Source organism: Pseudorca crassidens, chromosome 3 (assembly GCF_039906515.1).
Source record: "Pseudorca crassidens isolate mPseCra1 chromosome 3, mPseCra1.hap1, whole genome shotgun sequence".
Taxonomy (NCBI): Eukaryota; Metazoa; Chordata; class Mammalia; order Artiodactyla; family Delphinidae; genus Pseudorca; species Pseudorca crassidens.
This window is the reverse complement of record NC_090298.1, coordinates 112,289,421-112,306,723: the sequence shown is the minus strand read 5'-3', so window position 1 is coordinate 112,306,723 and position 17,303 is coordinate 112,289,421. Positions and strand designations below refer to the sequence as shown.

Genomic DNA, 17,303 nt, shown 5'->3' with positions numbered 1-17,303 from the left:
ATGTCACAGGACAGGACCTTCCCTTGGTGTTGGTGACTGATCCATCACATAAACATTGCTTGGAAAGGCATTCTTTGCCCCCAGAATATGATTACATGTCTCACGATGGCTTTCTCTGAAAAACACTCAACTGTTCTAGCCACTGCAAAGGGAACATCAGATCTTAATCTGCAGGCAACAAACGCATATTCTCAACTTGCAACACGAGAAATGTGAGGAGCAGATCCAACCAAAGATGTATTTGATCATGCTTTTTTTCCTCCAAACTGTCACTGGTATTTTGACACAGTGGTCAATCGCAGAGACTTTAGGGTCAGAGACCTAGGTTCAAGTCCTGGCTCTGCTATTCACTAGCTATGTGACCTCAAAGAAATTACTTAACATTTGAAATGAGTCTCAGTTTCCTCATATGTTTAAAGGGGATAATTCATGTAACAAACTTTACAGTACGACAGGCATTCTATTAGGCACTCAGTTAATGCTACTGTTTATTATCATCATCAACACTTTAACATTACAGTGTCTATGGTCTGGAAAGGAAGAATTCCTTTCCAAACCTAGTACAAAAACAATAGGAAGGCCAAAGAAATCCACCTATGCAAGGCTGAGAAAACCATAAACATATTTAGAACGGTTTCTCGATGTATCCTCAGAAGAAGATTTCCAGTGGAACTGGCAATCTGTCAGTGAGCTTCTTAACCAAACAGGTGACTCACATCTCCCTGAGAAGCCAAACTAAAGGCCTTGCCTGCAGACCATCCCCTAGGCAGTCCGGTGTGTGTGTGCGTGTCTGGGCAGACAACCCCAGCCGATCCAGGGGCCCTAGGCTACCTGCCTTCTACGTGCTCTACTGCAGAGTCCAACATTTCCAACAACTCAGGCCAAGAATACCCAACTCTGAAGCTAAAACTGGCTTCCCCAGGCACTTGAGACAATGTCCACAACCTACTGAAAGAACAGCCCGCTCTGCTGTGCCTTAGGCTGAATTAGTGCCCCCACAGTTGTGGCAATAAGTACACCACCTGTGAGATAGCACGCTCACTTCTAAACATTACTTTCAAAAGCTGTACGCACAGAACCATAATATTTTAGAGCCGTTAAAAGAAGTTCCTAAGTCACCATTTTTTTTGCAATAATCATAATATCCTAATTAGGCCATTTCGAAAAATAAGGCAGCTCTTTTAGCTAGTTACATGGTACTACCTTCAATGTATACTGTTAAATGAAAAAGCAAGGTGCAAAAGAGTTTTCTTTGCAGAATCAGGATTTATAATTACATTAGTAAACTCCTCCTGAATTCCTAGGGAGACTACTGTTTGATAAAGGTCTGCTACTATGAATCCACTCTTCTCAAGGCAGCAGAGTTAAGCAACATAAACACCTGTACACACAATTTTACCTAAGAGTCCTTCGTTTTTGTTCCATTTGCAGTGAAAGTTCTCTAACTAGCTAAGTTTCACACAGCTTTCTGTGCCAAAAAGAAGGTCTGACCAGGATGACCACAAGCTGAGAACACCTTTACCACTCATTTCCGAATTCCTCTGCACATGTATTTAAATTACATTTCCCCATATCATCATCAGCTACTACTGGGCAGACCAACAGCTAAATCTGATTAGCTCTTTCTAGAATTTCTCACAATCCTTTAGTTTTGCTCTCTTGGAATCAGCACATTTCACCAGCTTTCTATCCATCCTTTCCCCCTAAAGCAGACCAAAACAACGGTTTCAAAATCACCCGAGAGGAATCCACCAGAGAAGTCATTAATGCCGACTTCCCTAATGTCAGAATAACTTCTGATGCCTCGCTGTTCACTGCTGCTATTCATTATTGCCAATCGGTTGCCTCAGAAAAGTCCTGTTGGAGGTTTTCTTTCCTAACCTGCTGATAATCGTATTCGTTAGCTTTCAGGAGTCTTACGGGGGAGAGGTATGGCAAAGACGACCAAGGTTTTTGGTTTGTTTTGTTTTAGCCACCCTGTAAGAATTACAATTTACACTCCTTCATATTGTGATCATTATGAGGTTTATAAAAATTCAAATTTATACAGAAAAATATCCCTAGGCTTCAACTTCATGCATCCAAACCACTACGATATATGGAGTATACGGCCAAATACATTTTTAAAAATGGAATAAAAAAATGGAATAATATGCAAAATAGTCTACTCCCTATCTTTTCTTCTTTATAATCAACTGGTTCCTTTTAAGAGATGCAACTAGTACGTACACTATATAATTCCAGTTTATAGCTGACGGGAAACGGCCTTGCCTTATTATATATATAAGGTTGTATATGCACCTAATTTTAAAAAGAGAAAGAGAGAAAAGACAAAATGGTTTCTTTCTGCCCAAACTGGGATGTGTTATATTAAACTGAAAGTCAAGATCCGGTAACAATAACCAAAAGGGTGGAGGAAGAAAACAAGGGCTCGGGGCAAAAAGAACACCCACTCCCCTACCATCTGGGTGTGGGGACTCTCAAAAAGCATTTTAGAGAAACAAAGCAGTATCTGGTCTGGCTTAATGGTACAGTAAATACATTTTCTACAAGCAGGACACATTTTGTAAAACAGTCTCATTCCACTTCACAAAGTATCCGATGGTATAAAAAGGTCTGCACATTGGTGAATTCATACTTATCCTTTCTTTTATTTATTTTTAAACAAGAATCAAGTCTCCTTGTAAGAGTTTTTAGGTACAGTTTTAGCAACATTTGCCAATATTTTCTGTAGGAAAAATACATCACCCAAATATTCAAGCCCCATCAGACATCCTGATCATTCCACAGAGGACATCCAGTGATAGACGGCTGCAATGCATCACTGGAAGAAAACAGCCTGCCAGACCCGCTTCTCAGAAAACGATGCCAATCCAGAAGAAGCCCGGTGTGGAAACACACCATCCCATAAGTCGTCTGTATTTATTTGTTTCAAAGTGCACACACAGGCTATGAACTTGGAAAGGTCCCTGAACCTGTCAGTCTTCAGACACTGAGCTGAAGCAAACCACAAATATATTCTGAATTTATCCTCAATCTGTTATGATGAGGCTTAAGGAGAGCTCTCTTCCTACCCTTACTGATTGAAACTAGGTACTTTTTTGGTCTTGTGTTCTAAACAGTATTACTAAAGAATTAAAAGAAAAATATCAGGGCTTGAGGCACAAAGAAAGTAAAAAAAGCTCAGCACTTACCCTATTTTTGGTATCAAAAGATCACAAGGTCTGGTGGGGGATGTCATCGTATCCCGAAAAGTTCTAATCCCAGCTCTGCCTCATTCTATGGACTTAAGCAAATCCTAAATGTCTCACTTCTCCCAGCCTTTGTAAATCGGAGGCTCTACTACTTCTTAAGTTCACTGTAAGTGTACGGAGGTCTCATAAGAACGTGCATTTTTGTGCCTTGCACAAAAAATGTGCTACTGTGGAACACTGAAAAGGTTCCAATTTGCTTGAATCCTACACAAAGTAATTTTACTCCATTTTTTTAATCTAGAAAATTTGCTCTGTGTAGCCAAATAAATGTAGATGCATCCTGAATACAAATGAAAAACTCTCTGTGTTTAAAATTCACAAATAACTCTAGTAACTCAGAAGACAGTAATGAATAGAGGAAACATTTAAAAGAATAAATGGTTACTTAAATCAATTCTTTTTGTAATATTCTTACATAAATTACCTTAACTTCAGCTGTTGATCAAGTAGGGTTTTGGGGTTTGGGTTTTTTGCTTTTTTTAAAATAACTCACAAAATCCTGAAAAAAAAAAAACAAAAAAACGGTTTGTTTTCCTGGGCGTATGTAAATGGGAAAGTTTTTCTCCTCCTTAGAGCAGGCTCCCATACGGTTCCACCACAGAGCAGTTGCCTTCTCTGTGCAGGTGAGGGCTGACGGGCAGGCAGCACACAGCAAAGCTCCGTCTCCGCACCAAGACCTGCACAGCTCACTTACAATCCCATCAGAGGAAAAGAACACAGCTAGCTCTAAAGCCCCAGGACAAAGAAAGCATACAGAGCCTGATGGAGTGAGAGGGCTTTGCCATTTGATGCAACTGCTAAAGAGAAATTCTTCCCTTTTGTTTTTATAAGTTTATTATTTCATACCTATGCAAATCATACTTTATATATTAGGCAATAATATTTGAGAAATACTCAAGTCAAATTAAAGGCTTCAATAGCCTTGCCAAAAGCACTGTGATTTTCCTATAAAAAAATTATTCCAATTTGTTGATCTTACATAGGATGAAACATACTGTAACAATCTTCATAATTTATGTCCTGTTGGGACACAATGATTTAAAGTAACATAATACAGAGCCGCATCATGGCTAATCTAAACCACCTGACCAGATAAACACCAGCTTCCCTTCTCTCTTCAGCAAGGGCATTTCTGTTTATTGTCATATCATTTCCTCATTCTAGGAACATGCAGAATAAATGCAGCCAACCTGCATTTCAGTGGGAGGCTGAGCTGGCCTTTCCCATGTCAGGAGGTTTGTGCGCACACAGGTACCAGTACAATGTCAAGGGCTTACAAGACAGAAAACAATTCAAGAATTCCACCCTCAAAATCATTTACAGTGAAGCAAATATGGATTCATCCAGTACAATCCGGACCAGGTGTGGTGTTATAAACCACAATCTTTGGGCTTTTATTTTTTTATAATGTCACTGAAGAGGTAATTCTTTAAAACAAATTATGGGGCTTACTATGAGCCAAATTTTTATAAATGCTTCAATCATGCCTCTTGCCATGCTCACAGGCACTCATGATCTGATTAACCAAACTGAAATGCCCAAATTAACCAACGTATTTTGGGGGTGAGGAAACTTGGTAGACGAGAAAGACAAAGAACCCATAGGGCACTAACCATGGCCATTTCTGGTGCACGACTGCACAGGCAGATTTCAACTTGTGGGCTTTCTCCAGGGCCCAAATCCCTTCGCCCTCCTCCCATGTGCAAACCTTACTGGGCAGAGGGAAGTTTTCAGGGGGACTTAAGGGAAGGTTTAAAGTTTCAGTCGTGAAAGAAAAAGTGCAGGAACACATGTGCATTCAGCAGATAACAATTCACTGAAAATATTTTAAATCAAAACAAAATGCCTGTCTGACCAAATTTTTATAAACTTGGTTGGGGAAGAGGAAAACAAACAATTGTATAAGGGTGGTTTCAAATATTGCTTTCTGCTATTACTGAGAATTTTCAAAGCTTTTCATGCTCCATTGGAAACAGCTCTGCTTCACAAGCTGTTCTGGTTGGTCCAGCCAAAGAAACGGTCTGATACACTTTATTACAAGTTTATCGATTTGCTTACCCAGGCAAATATATTTAATTATCTTTGCCCATGAAGACCAGTGTAAAATAGGATTCCTCCACTGAAAGCAATGAGATTACTTAAACACAAGTGGATGAGACAGAACTAGCAGATACTAGGCAACTGCATCCCAACCCCAGCTTCACTGAAGTCCACACTACAACATCCTAACTCAAGTCCACCAGTCCCTGAATGCACAGAAGCTAAGCCAACTTGACTAGCACCATTTTTCAGTCTCACCCGTATCTGCAGAGGAAAGGAGACAGCAAGTAGTTACATTTCTATCACAATCTGGAGTTTTTTTGATTTGGGAAATTAAAGGGAAAATACCATTTTGGAATATCCTTTTTCAGGCAATAGACATAAAATAACTTAGGTCTGAACACTATTGCACATTTATAAAAATTTAAGGTAATAAATTACAAATCTGCAGTATCATGGGTGACATTCCAAGTAAGTGCTATCAACAGTGAATTGTGGTAAAAAGTAGATCTTTTCTGCCCTGAAGTACTCACTACCTGGACTGAGGCCCTACTTGCACTCCATCTTTGCACCTTATGAAACCCTCGCAGATTTCCAGAACCACTTCAAAATCAGCTCACGCTGCTCTGAAGTCACAAGGGCTTAGGTCACCATGGGTTTCACTGGCTTCATGCATGGACAGGGGTTCTCTAAGGACAAAGAGCCTTGTCACTGGGCTACTATGTGACTGTCCCCAAGCCCTGACCTTTGCACAATCCTGAACCTTGTTTATTAATCTGTATACCAGAAGGTTATCCCAGCAATTCCATTTTTAGATCTATACCTTAAGGACACTCTCACACCTGTCCACAAGGAAATATAAGGATGCATGTTACAAAACTTACTGTAGTAATGAACATCAGAAAGAACAAATATCCATCAATAGGGAAATAGATCAACTGTGGGTAACATTTAATTTTTAAATTGATTTGCAGAGGAAAAGAACATTTAAAAAACACATCGAAAAAAATAAATTAAAAAATTTTAAAAACTAAAAAAATTAAAAAAAAACAGAAGACATGTACTGTAACAGAAGCATACAATGAGATGTAAAGACTATCAGTCCAGGGCTGCCCTGGTGGCGCAGTGGTTGAGAGTCCGCCTGCCGGAGCAGGGGACATGGGTTCGTGCCCCGGTCCGGGAAGATCCCACATGCCGCGGAGTGGCTGGGCCCGTGAGCCATGGCCGCTGAGCCTGTGCGTCCGGAGCCTGTGCTCCGCAGCGGGAGAGAGGCCACAACAGTGAGAGGCCTGCGTACCGCAAAAAAAAAAAAGACTATCAGTCCAAGAATCCAAAACCTGGGTCCTTGAGCAAGCTACATTTGTCTTGGCTAGGTTGAGATTCCCATCTGGGCATAGGGAGATGATGTGTACCAACTGCATAGCACAGCACCCTCACACACACAGTAAAGTTCAATGAAAAAGAATATTAGCTAATAAGAATAGTAGCAGCATACAATGGAATGACTACACAGCCATAAAAAATAATGAAATAATGCCATGTGCAGCAACAACATGGATGGACCTAGAGATTATCATACTAAGTGAAGTAAGTCAGAAAGAGAAAAACAAATACCATATGCTATCACTTATATGTGGAATCTAAAATATGACACAAATAATAATAAAATAAAATATGTCACAAAGGAACTTATCTACGAAACAGAAATGGAGTCACAGACATAAAGAACAGACTTGTGCTCGCCAACGAGGAAGGTGGGTGGGGGAAGGATGGAATGGGAGTTTGGAGTGAGCAGATGTAAACTATTATATAGAGAATGGATACACAACAAGGTCCTACTGTATAGCACAGGGAACTATATTCAATATCCTGTGATAAACCATAATGGAAAAAAATATGAAAAAGAGTACACATATATGCATAACTGAATCACTTTGCTGTATAGCCAAAATTAACACAACAAAGTAAACAACTATACTTCAATAAATTTTTAAATGATAACAATAATAGCACCACCTAATAGACACAAGGAACAATTTGCCTCTGATTACTTCCTGATTATTTCAGCATTAACCATAAATTGTTTTATCATTTACTTGGATACACCTGAGTAGACTCCTTTCTGATTAAGTAGCACCCTCTGAACAAAATTAATTCTTGCTGACTATGTATGGATCATAGTCGATCTCAGGGGCTGAAATATCACTGATTCTCACTGTTCCATTCTGGATAAAGAAGGAAAGGGGAAAACCCAAAAGGCATTAAAAAAAACCACCACTCCAGGCCAGGCATTCACACAACCCCGCCATCAGGCTGACCCTTCCTGTTTTGCAGAGGAGAGAACTGAGGCTCCAAGAGGAGTCAACCACCTAACAAAAAGTGAGGCTGGGATTCGAATTCAAGTATGCCCAACTCCAAAGCCTCCGTGTGGGTTCAGGACAAATCTCTCATGTCAGATTATACTTTTTCCATTTCTTCCTTTTACCTAAAAGCTAATTATAGCAAAACTAAGTTTCCTGTAATTTTTCTTCTAAAAACTTAATTACAAGAGAAAAATAAAGCATTATAGAAGGTTTAGAGAAAGAAGTAAAAAACTATTATATATTTTGTTTTTATTTTTTCCCTGTGCCCTTTTTCCCACAACTGTCATGATAATATTCTTTTACTGTGGATCCTTAACCGTCTTATTACATTAAAACATCCTACCCATTTTCCATGCGGCTCCATGGTCTTCTTTACTTATTTTTCGAAGCTGCATAGAATGGATAACTTTCTCTTATAGAAACTATTTCACGTAAATAGTTCAATCATGTAGAAGAGAGACATGTATACAAATATGTCTTTTTAAGCCAAGCCTTCTGAACACAGATTCTTTTTTTTAACTGAAGTAGTTTATTTATGTTTCACGTGTACAGCAAAGTGATTCACTTGTGTGTGTATATATATATTCTTTTTCAGATTCTTTTCCATTATAGGTTATTACAAGATATTGAAAAGATTCTTTGAATTCTCTACCAATGCACATTGTGGAATTTCAGAGGTAAAACTGAGGAACAACTGTATAACTGGGGGTTTATGGAACAAATGAGAAGCCTTTTTTTTAAATCTTTTTTTTCAAAGTCCAGTGAGAACATCAGACTGCATAATAAAGTCTTCTTTAACTGAGCGCTTATTAAAGCAACCGATTAGTTCAGGTATTAACTGTCTGCTGTGCCAAAACCATGACAACTGAAACTGTTAGAACAAATACTCCACCCACCAAACTGGGAATGGCAGGGTCATCAAATCCTCCAGTGTGCAGGCAGTGTGCCCTGTGGAAAGATCCCCAGAGTAGCCTTCTCTGGGACCTGAGTTCTTATCCTCAAATATCTCTCCCAGCCACATGTGACTGTGGGCACACCACCCAACTTTCTTTTTTTCCTTTTTTTGGCACGCCACGTGGCTTATAAGATCCTAGTTCCCCAACCAGGGATCGAACCCGGGCCCTTGGCAGTGAGAGCGCGGAGCACTACCTGCTGGACTATCTGCTGGTGGGAAATTCCCACCACCCGACTTTCACACTGAGCTCCCCAATTTGCCCAGGAGAGGACTACTCACTGAGGGGCAGAGAGAAGGCCCAGGAGTCAGGATACAAAAGAGCTCTGTTTTCATCTTTAATGCTTAGAGAACAGAGTACTGCTCTGAAATGATCTGCATCTTAAGTTTTCAAAATTATGATATTGGCAGAGTTTCATAATGAAGTCAAAGTCTCCATTACCCTCTTGGTTTGCCTAATCTCCCTCAAGCACCCAGTGAAAACTTGAGGCCATGCCTACCCTGGTTTCTGAGATGTATTCTTCATGGAAACCTTGAGAGTTATGGCCAGCTGCAAATCCCGGGTTATAATAAAACAAAAAATATGCTGATCTGTAAATATGGGGAGTGGGCATGAGGTCAGAAATAAATTGGAGGTGGTTCTGAAAGAAATGCACAATCCAGAGAGCCATGTTTCACGAGACCAACAGGGTCGGAACTGGCAGGGACTGTAGCCCAAATCCCCAAGGCTCAGAAAAGCATGCCTTACGATTTTTAGTTTGAATTTGTTTTCTTTACAAAAAAAGGTGTGCTGCTTTAACTTTAAATCTCTCTGGACTCATGCAGTATGATATGGAAAAGTGCCCAAAAAGTCCTGTGATACAGAAAGACCCAGAAGGGAAAGTGAGAACTCCCACCTTGGATAGTTACTCCTCCCTCTCAGCCCTGGCCTCAGGGGGTATTCCAGTGATGGCAGGGCTCCTCCCACTGTGTGACCTGACAACCAGCATAAGGAGATAAGTGCTGTGTTCTCTGGTGATTAAAAAAAAACAAAAAAGATTCTTCTTATTGCACGGGCTGAGGTTTTCCTAAGCCGGCAACCATATTGTTTAGGAAGTGAGAGTTTGTTTCTTCATGGTAGTTAGGAAAGAACCTAGAGTTCTCTGTCTGGCATAAATGACCTATTTGAGACCTCAGAAGTGTTTTTACAAGCTCCAGTAGAACTTTAAGGTAGTTAAGTGTCCAATTTATCTTTCAGTTTCACATACTGTGAGAGCAGACCCCAAGTCACAAATGTCTGCCTCAGCCTTTCACAGAGAGCACTTGTGAACCACCTTATGTGTTTTTCTTACGTGTTTGTTTCCTTCTTTAGATGCATCAGAGGTTTTAGGCCTAGAGATTGTGTCTTCACATGATAGACGCTGCACAGGATTTAAGTGGTCTCTGCGTTTTGGCATAGACTGGGGCACTCTGCATCACCCTTTCTCCTGACTGCCTCAGATTTTGGAAAAACCCCCGTGAAAAATGATGAAGGTTCCTATAACCCAGAAGATACCCCTTACATATTACACACAGGCATTAACAGGTTAGGGATACAAGGTTCTAAAAATTCCAGAATCTCAAAAACCAAGCAGAAACAAAATCCAAAACCTGAATATAAGAAAATCATGACTACATTAATATAAGCATGTAATAAAGTTAGAAATTCTATCTGGCCACCTTCTTATTGTGTACCACTTTCTAAGAAGGCAGGGCCATACTGAATAATGACAACTAAAAGACACACATATGCCTTTTTAGAAGGTTCAAGGTTGATGTTTTCTCTCAAAATTCAATACTATTCAGTATTTTCTTCCAATATATTTCCTTTAAACATCAAATATGGTCAGGTATATTCCAAATAAGATTTTTTTAAAGACTAAAAGCATTCTTATAATAATGGATTTAAGAAAAATCTGCTCACAAATCCGACAACAGAGAAAATGAAGGTTAAATTATTATAGCCAGCATTTATATCATTCCATTTAAATACAGTTTTTTGATTTTAGAAGTAGAGACAGGCTCTATTTTATTTTAAAATTTTCAAAAATTAACGCTAAATAAAGAGATTTTTTTCTTCTTTTTGGTGCAACACCTTTCTTTTGCCACTTATAATTTTATGAGTTAGTAATAAATGACTTTGGTTACATCAAAACAAATGGGAAATGGTTTGGGTTTTGATGCAATTTTTTAAAAGCTCGTAATAAGCTCCTTTACAGCACTCTAAATATATATTTTTTAAAGTAATTAAAATTTCCAAACATAATGCCTGAATTTCAGACAGAATTCAAGCATTCCTAACTTGACAACCTCCTAACTCTATTCCTTCCCCCCCTTCACCCCACACTACCTCAGCTCAGCACCACTTCCCAGCCTCCACTCTCACACAGAAGTAAGTCAAAGGTTAATTTCCATTCTAAATCAAACTCTAATCCAAACTCTAATCCTGTGCTCCCAAAGTACCCCACCCAACACACAAAACTACCACGCAGTCTTCTCCAAAGTGGGAAGTTCGTAAAAGGGTGACAACACTCGACAAATAGTGAAAATCAACTATAAAACTCAAAAATTCCACTGATACCCACACCATACTATAGACATAAAATGGTTAGTCAGCGAAAAAACTACTTCAGTATATCTCTACTGCCATTTCTTAGGGAGAAAATGACTTTTAAAAGTTAGTCAAAGAACCATGAGAGGTAAGGCTAACAGAGCCACTGCTGGTTTCACTTCTGGCACCCAGAGTCTATGGCAGCAGTGATGGATCCCGAAACATGCGTGACGATCAACACTGAAAGGTAGCAACATCATAGGCATGAAGACTCCAGGAACTGCAGACCAGAATCAAAACCTCGAACCCCACACTCACAGGGCTAAAATGTTTCCTCATGTGAGGAAGAGAACTACCACTAACAATTTTTGGCAATAATATTTGAATCTTGGCTCAACTGGATAATTTTGTTTTGCACCAAAACCAATTCCATTCAAATTCCCAAAGCCTATGAGCAGATTCGTACTAATTTAAAGACATAGTTTCCTTCCAAACCCAATGAAATGAAAGGCAGAAACCAGCAAACGAAAAAAAAAAAAAAATTAAATAACATATATAAGATGGCTTGCCATTTTATGAAAAACAAATGAAGAATTACACTCACATCACACTGATAAACTGAGAGGCTGCCAGTGGTTTTCAGGGCAGATGTAACATTTTAACAAATGTGATTGTTTGTGAACGAAATAATTCTGATCAAAAACTTAATTGCAGCCAAAGTGAGCCCTGGGCTGTGTCACCATAATCCATTTTGACAGGAAGCAGTGAGTGGAGATTCCTACTGTGAACGAAGCACATGTGAAAGGTCAGCTTTGGCCTGGAACTTCAAAACCGTTAACGTGTAAAACAGTGTGCATTAGAGCCCGGAACGGCTAACCACTGGATTAGCGGATGTCCGCTGTGTGGGTCTGATGTGCTTTTGGCAGGTAATGGTTAATTTGTAAATAGGCAATGTATTGTAACTTTCTTCCTTGCCTCTTCCCAACATTTACCAGCAGAACCCATTCTTAATTAGAGTTCCAGAATATTACAATGTTAGATTTATAACATGGCCTCATTATAAGAAAGTCCTTGTTTTTGAAATGAAACTTATTTTTAATAATTTAGTGCAGGAAAAGTTACGTGTATTTTAAAAATGTTTGTTGATATAATGAATGAAAAACTTTTTCATGTAAAATGAATACATTTGTTCACCAATAGCAACTGTATTTTAAAGCCAAAATTTGCCAAATGAGAATTTCATTACAAGAAATGTATAATTTACTCACATATTATAATATGAAAAACTAATTATACAATACTATTTTGCATGGCTTAAAACAAAATTCTAAATAAAAATGCAGTTAATACCAGCTTTCATTTTTCAATGAAACTTATGAAAGAACCAACCTAAATATTGCCTTATAAGCCAATGCATGCAAAAGTGCTTTATACAAATTTAGTGCTATAAAATTGGTTCATTTGGCTTTAAATAAGTCATTTCTCCCATATCTAAACCACTTGAGGTAATATGGCATTAATGAGTGATAAAAGCTGGCACTGTGCACCTCCATGATTATTTCAGGATTTAACTCATTTCTGAGTTGAGGGGAAATAATACTTCTCTCTGAAAATAAGCAGATCTTCTACAATAAGTTTTACTTCTATTCTCAAAATCAGCCTTCTAAGGTTGTATCTCTGGCCACTGGGCAGATGTAGCTCCTGGGCCCTTCGCAGGCTAAATACAGAAATCTTGAAGGTGGCTACATGGCAAGGGTAGCCTCATTGCCAGCAATCTCATGATTCCTATCCCCTTCAGAATATCTACTGACACCTGTAGAAACAAAATCACACATGGCTACTAACTGCAATGCAAGGCTGAGGAGAAAAAAGAATCAAGGTCGGCAAAACAAGTTACCAATTTCTTATGTTTCTGCTTTCCATACAGGATCTGAAAACAAAACCTTCAGCATATTTGGAAGATTCAGAATCTCCCTAACAGTCTGCTTCTGAAAGTATGGAATGTACACATTTACCAACCACCTTCCTGGTCTCTAAGCCCTAGGACACAGCCCCTGACCTTCAAGGAGCTTACAGTGTGGTAGGAGAGGGCAGATAATCAGCCATGAAGACCTGGCAAGAAGTAAAGGAGGTAGAGAGGAAGCAAGCAAGAGAGGCTGTGTGCGCAAGTGGTGCTGGGCATATCCATCTTATATTTTCACCCCTCTTCTCCACAGATGCAATAGCAATCCAGATTCACCAGTAGAGCACCTGATTTCCCATAGGAGCTAAATTTATCCTAGGTACATGAGTAAAGAAGAGATGTGTAATTCACCCAAAAAATATTTTAGAAGGTTCCAAATTGGTCAGTAAGGTATTTTCTTATACTGCTAAGTGACTGATTACACCTGGTAACACTAAGTGTCTATAATTTTAGCTTCACTCCTAATCGTTTTTTCCATCACCACAACCTTTTCAGCATAATAATTCTTGGCCACCATTCCACTTCCTTCGTGAGGCTCAGGCTCAAAGAAGCTTACGAACTTCCCTCCAGAAAGATTACCGACAGAGTGGGAAGTGCCCCACACTGAGTTCCAACTTAAAATGGGCATGCCCACTCAGGGTTAGGGACCCTGTGCTGAGATGCATGTGCCCCACGCTCAGTGCCAACACTTAGGATTCTCTCACTCAGGAGCAAGATTATTGCTAAGGCAATTACAACTACTGATCACGAAAGAGATGCTGCTATTTCTTAATTGGTTTATATTTGTTTACATGTCTTAAAAACAGATGTCCAGAAGGTTGAACTTATACTTTAATTCAGTTCTGGACTGTGAGCTAAGTTTTCACAAATACAAAGAAATATGTTGTTACCAGTTTCTTTTTAAGGACCCATGTTCAAATGGGAGGACACCTAAGAAATTCATCATTGAATTCTTATTTGTAGGAGCAGATTCTCTGTAACCTGTAAATTATTTTGATTTACGGTGAATCATTATTGTATTCATAAATGCTGAAGAGTTGGTGAACAACATGATATAATGACACCCCAAAATAATTTTATAACTGCAGGTGTGCAAATCATAACATGTGGGAGATGACTCAAAGGATAATGGGGAATAAAACAGTTTAGGAAGGGTCACATAAAGAAGGGAAAGGAGCGAGGGCACATACGGCAACTTTCCAAGATGTCTTTAAAACCAAACTACTCGTTTAGAGGCAGACGCAGTCCAGCAGTCAGGCATGGGCAGCAGAGTCAACAGTTACATTTAAACAAGCAAAGGCAAAATGCTCCATAATTTACAACAACCCAATCACACTGCTCATTCTTTTGAGGTTAAATGCTACTGACATAAGCTACACCTGAGTCCAATCAGTGCGGAGACGTTGAGAAGATTCACACGAAAGGACTAAATTTGTCACAAATGGGTTGGTTTCCGATCTTAATGTAGCCAAGTTGCTTTACTCTGACCTCTATTGAACAAATCAACTTAATGGGCACTAGGAGTGCTATAAAACTTAACAATGGAGTGATTTTTAACTTTTAAAATATAGTTATGAAGCAAAATGTTGGATAGCTTCTACAATACTGGAAATCAAATTAAATCTAGATTTTTTTTAACAGTCTTGACAGATATAATCCTAGTTACCATGTAAATTTATGGTAAGCTGCTGTGATATTAGCCACAGGTGCTACTTTTAATATATGAGCCACATCTGGCTGGGAATAGAATTTCTCAGAGGACTGAAAATGACCTCACTATCAGACAATGGAAGGGAAAAATCAAGACCACTGTGGCATATAAAAAGCTGAAGATGTGGTCCACAACTAAATATTTCACATAAAATTCATTTTAACTCTGCAGTTGTAGGTTAAAAGATATTATGCTTTCAATATTTAAGAGGCGTAGATATACTTCAACCAAACAGCCAAAAGATTAAGAATGTAAGTCAGTTATGAATACCCTGGCTACGTATATAATACTAGTTTTCCATCCTTTGATCAACGTCGGGAAAAATGATGCACTAAGACTTGAAAAGAAAATTCTTTCATGGTTCCCAAGCACAAAACATGATTAGATACCACCAAGCATACCAAACCAAGATGTAACCATTACTGATCTCTAAGCAGCAACTCTCCAGCACCAGGCCAACATCACTGGTTGGGTTTTTAAAGTTCTTTGGAGCCATTCATCACGCCCAAGAAAACATTCTCATAAGGTGAAATTTTTACAAAATCATTACAAGTAATCACCATTCTAAGTCTGAGAACCAGCAATATCACCACAGACAAATACAAAGAGAAAACACAAGTTTCTCTTACTTACCCAATTCAAAAATAAAAAGAAGAATATGTATAAAATATACAATTGTTTCCTTTTAAGAAACCCTTTCTGGGCTTCCCTGGTGGCGCAGTGGTTGAGAGTCCGCCTGCCGATGCAGGGGACACGGGTTCGTGCCCCGGTCCGGGAAGATCCCACATGCCGCGGAGCAGCTGGGCCCGTGAGCCATGGCCGCTGAGCCTGCGCGTCCGGAGCCTGTGCTCCGCAAGGGGAGAGGCCACTGCAGTGAGAGGCCCGCGTACCGCAAAAAAAAAAAAAGAAAAGAAACCCTTTCTGAACCACTCAAAACCCATCATTTGCTAGAGAACTGGCAAGTGTGGAAATGTGATAGAGGATTTACAAAGATTGAATTTCCTATGAAATAACTCTTCCCAAATTAAACAAGCCTTCGTTATCTGAAAAAAAATCTCTAAAAGAGAAATATTTCTATGAAAATATTCCCTACACCATTGCCCTACGCTGTAAGAACGGTAGCTACAAAGCCCTATAACATAACATTTTCCTTCTGACCTTCTCAAGTAACTGGAAGGGCTTGATTTTTTAGCTTCAACAGATCAATTCAATCTAGATGATGATTTCTATTTACTTTAACAAGTAACTGGATCTATGCCTGATCTCAGTGGGCATCAAGATCCTGAGTGTCTTTAGCAAGAAGAACCTGGTATGATTCCCGGATACTTTTGTGATCAATGGACAGCATTTATATGGAGCATTTAGGAAAGGTAGGCTCACAAAGTCTCATCTGTGGTTAGTTATGATAGAAAGGCACTGGTTAAATTAAACATGGCCTTTCCTTTCAGTGGAATCCTCTATATATCCCACCATTAAAAACCATGAAGTAAAATACTTTACTGACAGCGAAAAATGGTCACCATACATAAAGTGAGAAGATGCAACTGAGCAAAAAAGCATCTACAATATGACTCCAAATATATGTACATACGTACATACTCACAAAACACACATTCACACATACTGCTTTTTAAGTGGGCAGAAGGTATATTTTTCTTCTTTGTACTATTCTGTGTCTTCCTAATTATAAAACATACTATGCAGTCAGGAAAAAAAATGTATCTATTAACAAGCTAAACAGACCACACAAATGAAACAGGGTGCTATCATTCCCAGAAGAGAGAGAGGCCAGGCTGACCTCTGTGGGGTATGAGTGATCCATAAATGTTAAACCCTTCTATTTAAACCTTGCAGTTTTAAACAAATAGGAAGATGGAAAGAGACTCATTCTCAAGCTTATGTAACAGAATCACAGTTTAAGACATTTAGAATTACAATGGCCCTCTCTTCTACACACCTGTGTCCACAATTGTATGGTCAATGGCTCAGAAAGCTGGGGTCTCTCAGTGTAGAAGTTTATCTTCTCTACACCGAGTTCTAATTTGCCAAGTTAAGTTTTTAGCTGCTCTTTGCAGACCTTCTATCTGGAAGAGACTTCCCCCTCCAGGTAGAAGTTGACCTCTAATCTGTAGCTGACTTAGGACAAATAACTGATCAATCAAGTATTATAAACTAATGCTTTCAGGGCAGGGCATGGGAACCATGTAGCAATTTACAGGTCAAATTCCTATCAGTAGCTGGCTACCCTTTTCTTCAAAATATGCAAAGAACACATTGCCTCTTTTAAGCCCTCCAAAATAAACACTGTTTCCTAAACAGAACAAAGAAACAGACTCAATTTTGAACAGCAGAGTTGTTCATTCAAAGGTCTAGGACATTCCTAAATAGAACAGCATTCCATATCCTGAATTACCCCACAACCCTTCAAAATATAGACTTGGGTTAGAGAAG

At 39.1% G+C, this 17,303-nt stretch overlaps 2 protein-coding genes across 6 annotated transcripts in view; both read right to left on the bottom strand.

Moving 5' to 3' along the window:
• The window catches only part of TXNDC15 (thioredoxin domain containing 15), a 76,066-nt gene that overhangs the window by 13,485 nt on the left and 45,278 nt on the right, over window positions 1-17,303 (bottom strand). The gene's annotated exons all lie outside the window — the stretch shown is intronic.
• PCBD2 (pterin-4 alpha-carbinolamine dehydratase 2) overlaps window positions 1-17,303 on the bottom strand; it is a 49,902-nt gene that overhangs the window by 13,485 nt on the left and 19,114 nt on the right. The window contains exon 2 of one of the 3 annotated variants that reach the window (XM_067731800.1): window positions 3,679-3,753. The exons of the other annotated variants lie outside the window; for them this stretch is intronic. The gene's annotated coding sequence lies outside the window, so the exon portion shown is untranslated. The remainder of the gene's footprint in view (window positions 1-3,678; window positions 3,754-17,303) is intronic. 3 annotated transcript variants of the gene reach the window in all.